This window comes from Schistocerca nitens, chromosome 4, assembly GCF_023898315.1.
Source record: "Schistocerca nitens isolate TAMUIC-IGC-003100 chromosome 4, iqSchNite1.1, whole genome shotgun sequence".
In the NCBI taxonomy this organism is placed as follows: Eukaryota; Metazoa; Arthropoda; class Insecta; order Orthoptera; family Acrididae; genus Schistocerca; species Schistocerca nitens.
Genome location: NC_064617.1, coordinates 951,795,591 through 951,808,535, shown reverse-complemented (window position 1 = coordinate 951,808,535; position 12,945 = coordinate 951,795,591).

The following is a 12,945-nucleotide window of genomic DNA, read 5'->3' as shown; positions in this document are numbered from 1 at the left end:
CTACGCCTACCTTTCTTGCCAGTTATCGTAATATTTTGAAATCGATACTAGGGCTATGACGACGCAGCATCTGAGAAACCCACAGAAAATATGTATCTTCATTGGCCTTCCCGGTTAGGCGTGCTGTCTAACGCACTGCTTTCCGAGCGGGAAGGCGTGACAGTCCCCGGCACGAATCCACCCGGCGGATTAATGTCGAGGTCCGGTGTGCCGGCCAGCCTGTGGATGGTTTTTAAGGCGGTTTTCCATCTGCCTCGGCGAGTGCCGCCTGGTTCCCCTTATTCCGCCTCAGTTACACTATGTCGGAAATTGCTGCGCAAACACTTTCTCCACGTACGCGTAAACCATAGTTTCTCTACCACACAATCATAGGGGATACATTCGTCTGGTGTGAGACGTTCCCGGGGGGGTCCACTGGGGGCCGAACGGCACAGTAAACCTGGGTTCAGTGTGGGGCGGCGGTGGTGTGAGTGGACTGCTGTAGCCAGTTGTGGAGTTGTGAAACACTGAGGGCTGCGGCGGGGACGGAGCCTCTCCGTCTTTTCTAAGCCCCCGCTTAACATACAATACAATACAATGTATCTTCTTTTTGCGAATCGGAAAGAATATGTAGCTACGTTACACACAAATAATATTCTTTTCTTCAGAAATAAGAGCGACTGAGACATAGTCTTGATTGTAATATCCTGGATATGTTTTCTGCGTTGTTTAGCCACTTACTACATACTCAGGAACAATTTCATCCTACACTCCTGGAAATGGAAAAAAGAACACATTGACACCGGTGTGTCAGACCCACGATACTTGCTCCGGACACTGCGAGAGGGCTGTACAAGCAATGATCACACGCACGGCACAGCGGACACACCAGGAACCGCGGTGTTGGCCGTCGAATGGCGCTAGCTGCGCAGCATTTGTGCACCGCCGCCGTCAGTGTCAGCCAGTTTGCCGTGGCATACGGAGCTCCATCGCAGTCTTTAACACTGGTATCATGCCGCGACAGCGTGGACGTGAACCGTATGTGCAGTTGACGGATTTTGAGCGAGGGCGTATAGTGGGCATGCGGGAGGCCGGGTGGACGTACCGCCGAATTGCTCAACACGTGGGGCGTGAGGTCTCCACAGTACATCGATGTTGTCGCCAGTGGTCGGCGGAAGGTGCACGTGCCCGTCGACCTGGGACCGGACCGCAGCGACGCACGGATGCACGCCAAGACCGTAGGATCCTACGCAGTGCCGTAGGGGACCGCACCGCCACTTCCCAGCAAATTAGGGACACTGTTGCTCCTGGGGTATCGGCGAGGACCATTCGCAACCGTCTCCATGAAGCTGGGCTACGGTCCCGCACACCGTTAGGCCGTCTTCCGCTCACGCCCCAACATCGTGCAGCCCGCCTCCAGTGGTGTCGCGACAGGCGTGAATGGAGGGACGAATGGAGACGTGTCGTCTTCAGCGATGAGAGTCGCTTCTGCCTTGGTGCCAATGATGGTCGTATGCGTGTTTGGCGCCGTGCAGGTGAGCGCCACAATCAGGACCGCATACGACCGAGGCACACAGGGCCAACACCCGGCATCATGGTGTGGGGAGCGATCTCCTACACTGGCCGTACACCACTGGTGATCGTCGAGGGGACACTGAATAGTGCACGGTACATCCAAACCGTCATCGAACCCATCGTTCTACCATTCCTAGACCGGCAAGGGAACTTGCTGTTCCAACAGGACAATGCACGTCCGCATGTATCCCGTGCCACCCAACGTGCTCTAGAAGGTGTAAGTCAACTACCCTGGCCAGCAAGATCTCCGGATCTGTCCCCCATTGAGCATGTTTGGGAGTGGATGAAGCGTCGTCTCACGCGGTCTGCACGTCCAGCACGAACGCTGGTCCAACTGAGGCGCCAGGTGGAAATGGCATGGCAAGCCGTTCCACAGGACTACATCCAGCATCTCTACGATCGTCTCCATGGGAGAATAGCAGCCTGCATTGCTGCGAAAGGTGGATATACACTGTACTAGTGCCGACATTGTGCATGCTCTGTTGCCTGTGTCTATGTGCCTGTGGTTCTGTCAGTGTGATCATGTGATGTATCTGACCCCAGGAATGTGTCAATAAAGTTTCCCCTTCCTGGGACAATGAATTCACGGTGTTCTTATTTCAATTTCCAGGAGTGTATAATATCAAAAAGTGAAAATAAGACATAACTTTGTTACTGTTGTTGCAGCGTCGGTTGCTAACAGTAGCTCTGAATGTAGAAGTATATACAGATACAAAAGATTTATAAATCCGTCACTCATCAATACGATATCTATTCAGCTGATGTCGAGCCCTCGCCACTGTGACAGTATGTAAATGTTGTTCAACTGCAAATACACAAAATGAGGTCAGTTCATGAAACTTCAAACTTAAGTACATCAGGCGTTGGAGCTCCGAGAGGGAACGCTTGTATATCATTGGCAGCGGCGTAATCGTTCGTGGCGGCTCTAGGAAATGCGGCGGCGTAACTGTCGGCGAGCGTATTTGAAAGTGCGGCCGACCGGATAGCGGTCGATACCGCAGTTGTCATAAAGAATATTGTTTCGAGTAAAAAAATTATCATCATAGTACACTTTTTTGACATGCACAGCAATCTCCTATAAATAGATGCAACGAAGGGGTAAACTTTTAAGTCTTTTAGAAAAATTTTGCATATACTCGCTGATTGCATATCATATCATTTGTGTAATGGTCTTTTTGTTTCCTCTAACTATTTTGATCTGATGTACAGCTTCATTATAATTAAAGTTAAAGTTTAAAACCGCTGTAGAAATAATACCACTGATCAGGACGACGTCAAATTGCAATGGAATATTATCGGAAAAGAGGGAAAACGTATGACAGAAGGAAAATAAATAGTTACAAAATGTAGCAATAGATGGCGCTGTAAGCATCATAATTTAATAGAGGTCGACTGCAAATGACATATGAATCATACAACAATGCCTAAGGTGTACGTCTGACGTTAAACAAACTGTACTACTCACTGTGCATGGGTATACAGGTGTGATACTGTTAGTTACGTAAGCCCATCCACCACGGCAAGGTCATAACAAATCGGATGGGAGAAATCGGTTTTTAATTGTCCTGAGGCCAAAACCGGCATAAAAAGCATGAATCAAAATCAAACAGGATTATTAATTTCCGTGTGACCGGCGCAAAACACATTCAATATGATGTCCACCGTTTTCTGTAACAAGTTGAAATCGAGAAACAGCATGTTCCAAAAAAAAAAAAAAAAAATGGTTCAAATTTCTCTGAGCACTATGGGACTTAACATCTGAGATCATCAGTCCCCTAGAACCTAGAACTACTTAAACCTAACTAACCTAAGGACAACACACACATCCATGCCCGAGGCAGGATTCGAACCTGCGACCGCAGTGGTTGCGCGGTTCTAGACTGAAGCGCCTAGAACCGCTTGGCCACAGCGGCCGGCAGCATGTTTCACAACTGATCCAATTGTTTCCGGGGTCAAGTTCAGAATGTGTTGCGCAGTGCGTGCCTTCAGTGCAGATAAGTTTGCAATAGGAACACTGAACACATCATCTTTCAGGTAGCCCCACACCCACACGTCACACGGATGAAGATCAGGTGATCGGAACGGCCAGGCTGTACGGAAATGACGGCTGATAATTCTAGCATTTCCGAAATGGCGCTTCAGCAGCTGCTTAACTGGATTTGCAATGTGCGGAGGTGCGCCATCTTGCATAAAAATGATCACATCCACACATCCACGCTGTTGGAGAACTGGAATGATGTGGTTGCACAAAAGACAATCATAGCGTTTACAAGTGACAGTACACGGAACAGGACCGTAAGCACCTGTCTCCTCGAAAAAATTTGGCCCTACGATAAGTCATGCCGTAATCTCGCACCACACGGTGACCTTTACAGGATGAAGTGGTACTTGTTGACTTGCGTGTGGATGTTTCGTTGCCCATATTCGACAATTCTGTGTATTGGCATTTCCTGTCAGATGGAAGTGGGCTTCGTCTGTCCACAAAATTTTCCACGCCCAATCATTGTCCACTTCCTTACTAGCAAGAAATTCTAAACCAAAGGTCTCTCTTGCTGGCAGGTCAACAGGAAGCAACTTGTGCACATGGGTAACTTTGAATAGATAACAAAGAAGGATGTTTCATAGGATTTTACGCACCGTGCTCACGAGTATGTCCAATGTTCGGGCAATTCTCCGTCCTCTACACGTTTCCACTCCACCACTCGTCTCCTCCAGCATTGCTGTGGCCACTGCTTCCACTGACATCGAATCAATTAGTTTCCTCCCTCTACCAGGTTGCACACCAAAAGAACCCGTCTTTTCGAATTTTCGAATCATTTTTTCCAGACCCACGGCAGTCATCGGACCAACGCCGTTTTTCAAACCCTTCAGTGTCCGGAATTTCTGCAGAGCGACGTCTGAACAGTCATCATTCTTGTAGCACAGCTTTACGAGCGCAGCGCATACCTGCATTGAGAAAGTCATGGAGAACGTCGCAGACGCGAAAGGAGGAAAAGCCGTGTACCCGTCGTATTTATCACAACTTCAGTGGGTCGTGCGCGTGACAGGTTTTTCAAATGGCTCTGAGCACTATGGGACTTAACTGCTGTGGTCATCAGTCTCCTACAACTTAGAACTACTAAAACCGAACTAACCTAAGGACATCACACACATCTATGCCCGAGGCAGGATTCGAACCCGCGACCGTAGCAGTCGCGCGGGTCCGGACTGAGCGCCTAGAACCGCTAGACCACCGCGGCCGGCACAGGTTTTTCCTTTACGTATTCTGACACGTACAGTGCCACATATTGATCAATTTTCACACTATTTTTTTTCTTCTGCCATATATTTTCCCCCTCCTCCGATAATATTCCGTTGCAATTTGACGTCATTCTTACCTGTGGTGTTATTTCTACAAGGTTTTGAAAGTTTAACTAATTATAATCACCCTGTACATTTCTCCAGAATATGATGCCACATCTCAGTAAGGAATATACGCAAGAAGCAAAGTATACAACTTTGAATCTTTCAGCGTCAATTTCGTTGCAAAGTATGATTACTACACAGCTCATTTTAGTCCGTTTTCACTTAAGTATTAATTTTTACCAGTTCTCAATTTAGTATTTGTGACATGAGATATCAAAAAAAGTTAAAATGGCTCTAAGCACTATGGGACTTAACATCTGTGGTCATCAGTCCCCTAGAACTTAGAACTACTTAAACCTAACTAACCTAAGGACATCACACACATCCATGCCGGAGGCAGGATTCGAACCTGCGACCGTAGCAGCAGCGCGGTTCCGGACTGAAGCGCCTAGAACCTAACTGCCACAGCGGCCAGCCATGAGAAAACAATTTAAGATTTTCCTGAACAACGACACCGCGAAATTTAGTTAGTGCAGCACAAACGCTTTGATTTCCCATGCATATTTTTGGTTGTGCTGACTTTTAATTTTGTCGTGTACGGAAATGTATCAATACGCTTAATCGGTATTTACTATTCGTCTGTTTCTGTTAGATCTAGATTTTCAAAAATGTAACTACTGATTTTAAAATCGTGATAATTTTCATCCTTTATTAGTAAAACATAATGTATTTTTATTTTTATAAAGAAGAGTTATACATTACACTGATCTGACAAAAGTAATGAGATACCTCCTAATATCACGTAGGACCCCTTTTTGCTCGGCGTGGTACAAAAACTCGACGCGGCATGGACTCAACAGGTCGTTGAAAGTCCCTTACAGAAATATAAGCCATTCTGCCTCTGTAGTCATCCATAATTGCGAAAGTATTGCCGGTGTAGTATTTTATGCACGAAGTGACTTTCTGATTACGCCCCAAAAAAGGTTCTATGGGATTAACATGGGGGGAGGGGCGATCAGACCGGCCAAATTATTCGTTCAAATTGTCTAGAATGTTCTTCAAGCCAAACGCGAGTATTCTTTCCCTGTGATGTGATGCATTCCCATCCATTTGAAATTCCATCTTTGTTTGGGAACGTGAAGTCCATGAACAGGTGCAAACGAAGACGCCAAACGTAAGCATTTCCAGTCAATGATCGGTTCACCCCGCACCATTACGGTCACTTACAGCTCGCACATAGTCTTGTTGACAGCTTGGGTCCATGGTTTAATGGGGTCTGCGCCACACTCGAACCCTACTATCAGCTCTTAATGAGTGAAATCGGGTCCGCCCCATTAACCGAACGGTCACCACGTTGGAATGCCACGCACAGGGTCCCGGGTTCGATTCCCGGCTGGGGAGGGAGATTTTCTCCCCACAGGGACTGGGTGTTGTGCTGTCCTCATCATCATTTCATACCCATTGTCGACGTGCAAGACGCCCAATGTGGCGTCACACTCAAGAAGACTTGCACTTGGCAGCCGAACTTGCCGACTGGGACCTCCCGGCCACTGACGCCATACGCTCGTTTCCATTTACTGAACTCGCTACCAAGCCACAGTTTTCCAGTTGTCTAGGATCCAACCGATATAATCAAGAGCCCAGGAGAAGTGCAGCAGGCGATGTCGTGCTGTTAGCAAAGGCATTCGCGTCGGTCGTCTACTGCCATGTCCCATTAACGGCAGATTTCGGCGCACTGTGCTAACGGATACGTCCGTCATACAATCCACTTTGATCTCTGCAGTTATTTCACGCGGTGCTGCTTGTCTGTCAGCACTGGCAACTCTATGATAACACTGCCGCTCTCGATCATTTAGTGGTGAGAGGTACTGCCTGAAAAATAGTATGCTCAGCACACTCTTGACACTGTGGATCTCGGAATACTGAATTCCCTAACGATTTCCTAAATGGTATATCTCATGCGTCTAGCTCCAACTACCATTCCGCGCTCAAAGGCTAATAATACCCATCGTGCGACCATAATCACTTCGGAAACATCTCCACATGAATCACATGGGTACAAATGACAGCCGCGCCAACGTTCTGCCCTTTTATACCTTCTGTACGCGATATTACCGCCACCTGTATATGTGAATGGCGGTATGGTTCAAATGGCTCTGAGCACTGTGCGACTTAACTTCTGAGGCTATCAGTCGCCTAGAACTAATTAAACCTAACTAACCTAAGGACATCACACACATCCATGCCCGAGGCAGGATTCGAACCTGCAACCGTAGCGGTCGCTCGGCTCCAGACTGTAGCGCCTAGAACCGCACGGCCACTCCGGCCGGCTGAATAGCGGTATCACATGAATTTTGTCGCCTCAGTATAATTCCACTGATACTGTAATCAGCCCTCACTTGAGATACCACTACCTTTATCATTTCTAATGCAAGTTATTATAAGAATCTTTGTGTATGTGTGCGTGTGTGTGTGTGTGTGTTGTGTATGTGTGTATGTGTGTGTGTGTGTGTGTGTGTGTGTGTGTGTGTGTGTGTGCCTGTTTGTATGTGTGTGTGAAGTTGAAAAGTTTGGAAAGTTATGGTAAGGTTGTGACGTAATGGGCGAGTTGTGGCGCCCTGGAAATATTTTAAGTTCAGAGTTGGCGGGCACCGCTTGGTCCACTGGGCAAGCCGCGGCTCGTTACAAACAGCGTGATGCCGCACAACGGCCGGACCACGTGGTCCAGCCGAGCGCGTGGCTGGGAATTATTCCATGGTGACACTGTGTCGATGAAAGGCACATGCCGGTAGTGCCAAAGATGGCGGACTTTGTGAAACCTTAATGGCAGATACTTCGCAGTTTGTATAGAAATTAATAGTAGCCAGATGAATCATGATACCTCAAAAAGAAACATGTACATTACCGTTATTTGCACGACGATTCTGATGGTGTAATCAGATTTTCAATATCTTTATTAGTTTCAAGTTTAGTATCCGATGGTAAATTATGCAAGTAACACCCAGCACCGAATTTACAAAATCTAAATGGTTCATTCGATTTTGTCGATCGACGTGTCCTTAGAAAGCTATGTAAGCCTAAATTGGTATAAATTGCAGGCATGTAACTTGAACAGTACATGAGTTATTGGAGGTCAATGTGGCAAATTACTACCTACTGCATCAGGCCATAAGTACTCCACAATTACACGAAAAAAGGGTAGCAGCATGCTTTTAAATATATTTATTCATCTATGTCTTTGTTTATATCTGATATATACTATTCGTGAAGAAAGCTACTGGCTTTCTTCTGTTCTATTCCTTCGATATATGTTTATCTTATTTGTGTATGTATTTAAAAACGTGTGTTAGAGTGTGTTCATGGTCCAGCTGTAGAAATATTTATTTAATTTCATGTTACTTAAATGTAAATCCAGTATTTCGTATGTTTTCAATATGTTTGTGAGTGTGTGTTTGCTTGAAGACATGGTGGGAGCGCTCTAGCCAATCACAGCGATCGTTCCAGAAAGGTCACATGGGGAGACTGTATGGAAGTGGGGGAGGAACCTCGTGTCGAGGGAGGACAGGGTAGTTCTGGAGTGCTGGACAGGACAAAGGAGTGTTGGATGGGAAGCAGCGACGGTCAATCGCAAGAACTACGTGGAGAGCGGAGCAGTTTGCGCGTGGTCGCGGGAGATAGAAATATTTCGTAGTGCCGACTTGTGCACTTGTGAGACTTCCGTGGCTTCTGCAGTGAAGATGTAGTGTGCGTTTAGAAGTGAATATCTCGCGAGCTATGTTGTTGTTGATAACTAATTACGTGAAGCAGGAATCTATTGTTTCCCTGTTATTCAACTTATTTTTCATTTAATTGCTGGACCATCGACACCAATAAGTGTTTTACAGTAATAAAAGGCATTCTTAAAGGTACTTCTGCTATCGTACTCATCATTTAATGTCGTTAAAATAGTACCTGCTGAATTTAACTGCAATCTTTCATTTATTAATGTGTATGTTCCGTTCAAAATTCGCAACTGACGAGTGACAGGAACCTTCGACCATTCAATTCATGTGTATGTTGATACTGTATACTGTAGACTCAGCAGTATTTGGCTTGTAATACGGCAGCTACGCATACCAGCCCCTAGACAACAAAACCAGCCATAACTTTTAATATTTCAACTCTGAGGGTACGTAGTGGTTGAGGGCCACTTCGTCACATTTTCTATATGGAAGCCCGCAAGGTCTTACGAGACTAAACTGCTCAGGTCGTCGGTCCCTAAACGTAAATGGTTCAAATGGCTCTGAGCACTATGGGACTCAACATCTTAGGTCATAAGTCCCCTAGAACTTAGAACTACTTAAACCTAACTAACCTAAGGACATCACACACACCCATGCCCGAGGCAGGATTCGAACCTGCGACCGTAGCAGTCCCGCGGTTCCGGACTGCAGCGCCAGAACCGCACGGCCACCGCGGCCGGCTCCCTAAACGTACACACTACCTAACCTAACTTAAACTAACTTACGCTATGGACAACACACACACCCATGTCCGAGGGAGGACTCGAACCTCCGACGGGGGTAGCCGCACGGACCGTGATAAGGCGCCCCTGACTGAGCGACTACCCCGCACGGCAATGAAGGGCGCCAACAGTGTGTGAAGTAATTGAATGTGCAATGTCGTCGCAATTATATCAATCTTTTCATCCTTCACCTTCAGTTGTTACGCATACTTGAGCTGCACTTCATTGATTTTCTCTTGAATCGTGGGAACAAAGTATCCGCCAACTGCCACATAAAATTAATGGCTCTTTCGCTTCTCGCTTCCCGACTCCTTTCTCTGGAGCGACTCTGACTCCTACTAATGAGACGCCACTTGGCCGTTGAAGGCCGAGCTTCGGCACGGTTTCTCAGTTTTTGACGACAGCGGATATTTTCAAGCGACCTACCGGCAGCTCCAGCGCCGAAGGAGATTAAATCCCGTCCGGCAGTTTCTTTAGAAATTTACGTCAGGTGAAAAACTCCCAGCCTATCGATCACCCCCGAGGACGAGGAGAGCTGAAGGCAGCAAGTAACGTCCGGGGTAGTCGGGATCCATCCTCTGAGTACGTACCCTACAAGGCCGCCGTCACGCACAGTGATTTATAGCTAGCTTATATTCTTAAAAGTCTGCCCGAGCTGCAGTGCAGTACGAATACTACCTATTGCTTTTGCCAGACGCGCCTGAGAGCTACGCACATGGTCAGATCTGAAAGACTGACGTCGCTGTGTATCTAAGAAATACAGCGTGGTACTACAACCGGTTGGTATTAGCACAACTTGATTACATCGGGTTAGTATTAGCACAACTTGACTACAAGTGCGTAGTATAAAATCAACATACAATGAAGAAACACATTGTCTGGGCCACTTGTTTTCTTTATTCGTATTTCCCGTTTCGACCTTTGTTACGGGTTAGCTTCACAACCATAAAAGAAAACTGAGGATCTGTTATACAACTATCTCTGTCGATTTAGGAAAGCTAAAGGTAGTAGTTACGCAGTTCCGACGTTGCGCTTGGCAACAGGAATAACCTACGTAATATCAAGCTACATTCACGGGATTTACCGAGCTAAAAAAAACAATGTGAAATGCAGTTTTTCGCCCCTAGTATTTGGTCTGTAGATCGAAGAGGCAATGGTGGAAACAAAAATGAGTTTCAGGAGTGGAATTAAAATTCGTAATGAAAGGATATCGTAAGCCACTGATACACTGCTATCCTCAATGAAAGGGAATAAGAATTATAGGATGAGTTGAATGAATGAATATGATATTGTTTAACAGTAGACCGATCAAAAACAAGGCTAGCGAGCAACATAACTTCGCTTAGCGATAATCTTCACTTCAAAATTGAGGGGCACGGTGTTACGGAAAGATAAGGAATTCTGCTACCTTGTAAGCAAGCAAACACATGACGGGCGAAGTAAGGACCACGTGAATAGCAGATTATCAAAGGCAAAGCGGATATTCCTGGTCAAAAGAAGTCTTCTACTACCAAACATTGGGCTTAATCCGAGGAACAAGTTTCTCATAACGTACGTTTGAAGAACTAAGGGTAAGCTAAAGGGAACGAAATTTAATACACAGTATGTACAAGAAGGAACAATGAGACTGGAATATCAAGAAAATAACGCTCGGATTAAAAATGGTGTAAGACAGGGATGTAGTCTTTCGCCCTACTGTTCAATCTATGCACTGGAGAAGCTGTGACAGAGATAAAACAAAGTTTCAAGAGTGGGCTTGAAATTTAAGGTGAAAACATATCATTGATAAGAGTTTATAATCACATTGCTAGCCTCTGTGAAGGTGCAGAAGGATTACAGGATGTTTTGAATGGAATGAACAGTCTGATGAGCACAGACTGCGAATTGACAGTAAATCGAAGAAAGACGAAAGTAATGAGAAGTAGCAGAAATGAGAACGGTATGAAAACATCGGAATGGGAGAGCATGAAGCAGTCGAAGTTAAGGATTTCTGCTACCTTTTAAGCAAAATAACACATGATATTGGAGCAAGAAGGACATAAAAAGCATACTAGCTCTATCAAAAAGAGCATTCCTGACCACGAAAAGTCAAACATCGCCCTTAATTTGAGGCAGAAATTTCTGAGAAGATGTGTTTGGAGCATAAAACTGCATGGTAGTGAATCACGTACTGTGGGAAAATCGGAACAAAATACAATCGAAGCGATTGAGATATGGTAGTATACAAGAATGGTGAAAATTAGGTGAACTGGTAAGAAAAGAGCAGGTTCTTTGAAGAGTCAGAGAGGAAAGAAAACGTGGAGAATACTGACAAGTAGAAAGGAAAGGACGCCAACATGTGTGACTTAGTAGATATCCTCGGTGTAGCGAAACTGCTCAAATCACTTCAAGAAAGCAAGACCTCCGGTCCTGATTGTATACCAGCCAGGTTATTCGGAGAGTGCGATACAATAGCACCATATTTGTCAATCATATACAACAGATCTCTTGTTGAAAGATCCGTTCGTAAAAACTGAAAAGCTGCACAAGTCACACCAATACCCAAGAAAGGGAACAGATAGCTGAGAATGCCGTTCACAAATCCACTCACCAAATTTTAAGTGATAAATAACAAAATAGAACCCGCTGGTATTTCCTGTGACCTGTCTAAACGCTTGACTGTGTGAGTCTCAATATTCTCTTGGATAAAATGAGATTTTATTGAAGTGATGTTATTGTAAACCAATGGATTATCTCGTATTACCTAAGTGTAAGAATGAACAAAGTTATACTAATTAATACTACGACAGCATGTAGGGAAGAATCTTCTGGACTGCAAAGAAATCACTTACGTGGTTCCACGAGGCTAAAGCTTATATCGAATGTTGTTTCTCATAAATGTAATCAGACTTTTAAGCTACATTTAACTATTCTGTAACCGGCTTCACGTTTTTTGATGGGGGGTAGACCTGTTCATAATACAAACGATTAGTCTGTCTTTTCAGTTTATTCTTTATTTGTAGGCTTAAAGTTTCAAACATTGTCACGCACAAAAATCTAAAAGAGTAAGGTCCAGGAAACTCGATAGCTAAGAAACGTGACCATTTCTGCTGCTTCACCTGACGATTAGAACGAGTAGAGGCCCCATCATACTGGAAGAATGTACCGAACTTTTTAGCCATCGGAACCTTTTTCAACAAAGTTGGAAGCTCATTTTTAAGAAAGTAAAGACGTGCGGTATGCCTGAACTGTGCAGTATAATTGCCCAACAAACCACAATCAGAATCACAGTTGGAAAATTCAATTATGTACACTCGAGCACAGCTTTACAGCTAAAGCTTCAAAACCAAAATGACAGTCGATAACTAACCCCACAGCATCAACACGTGAAATGAAAACAGCTTTTTTAAGTGGCCAGTTTTCCTGAAACTGCCACACAAAGTATTTCAGAATATTTTGTGCTCATTCCCTTGACCTCTGATGCTGTATAATACTTTTAACCTAGATACACCAGTTCTGACACTTCACTCCTTTTCTCTTTCGTCAGAGGTCAGCATAAACAC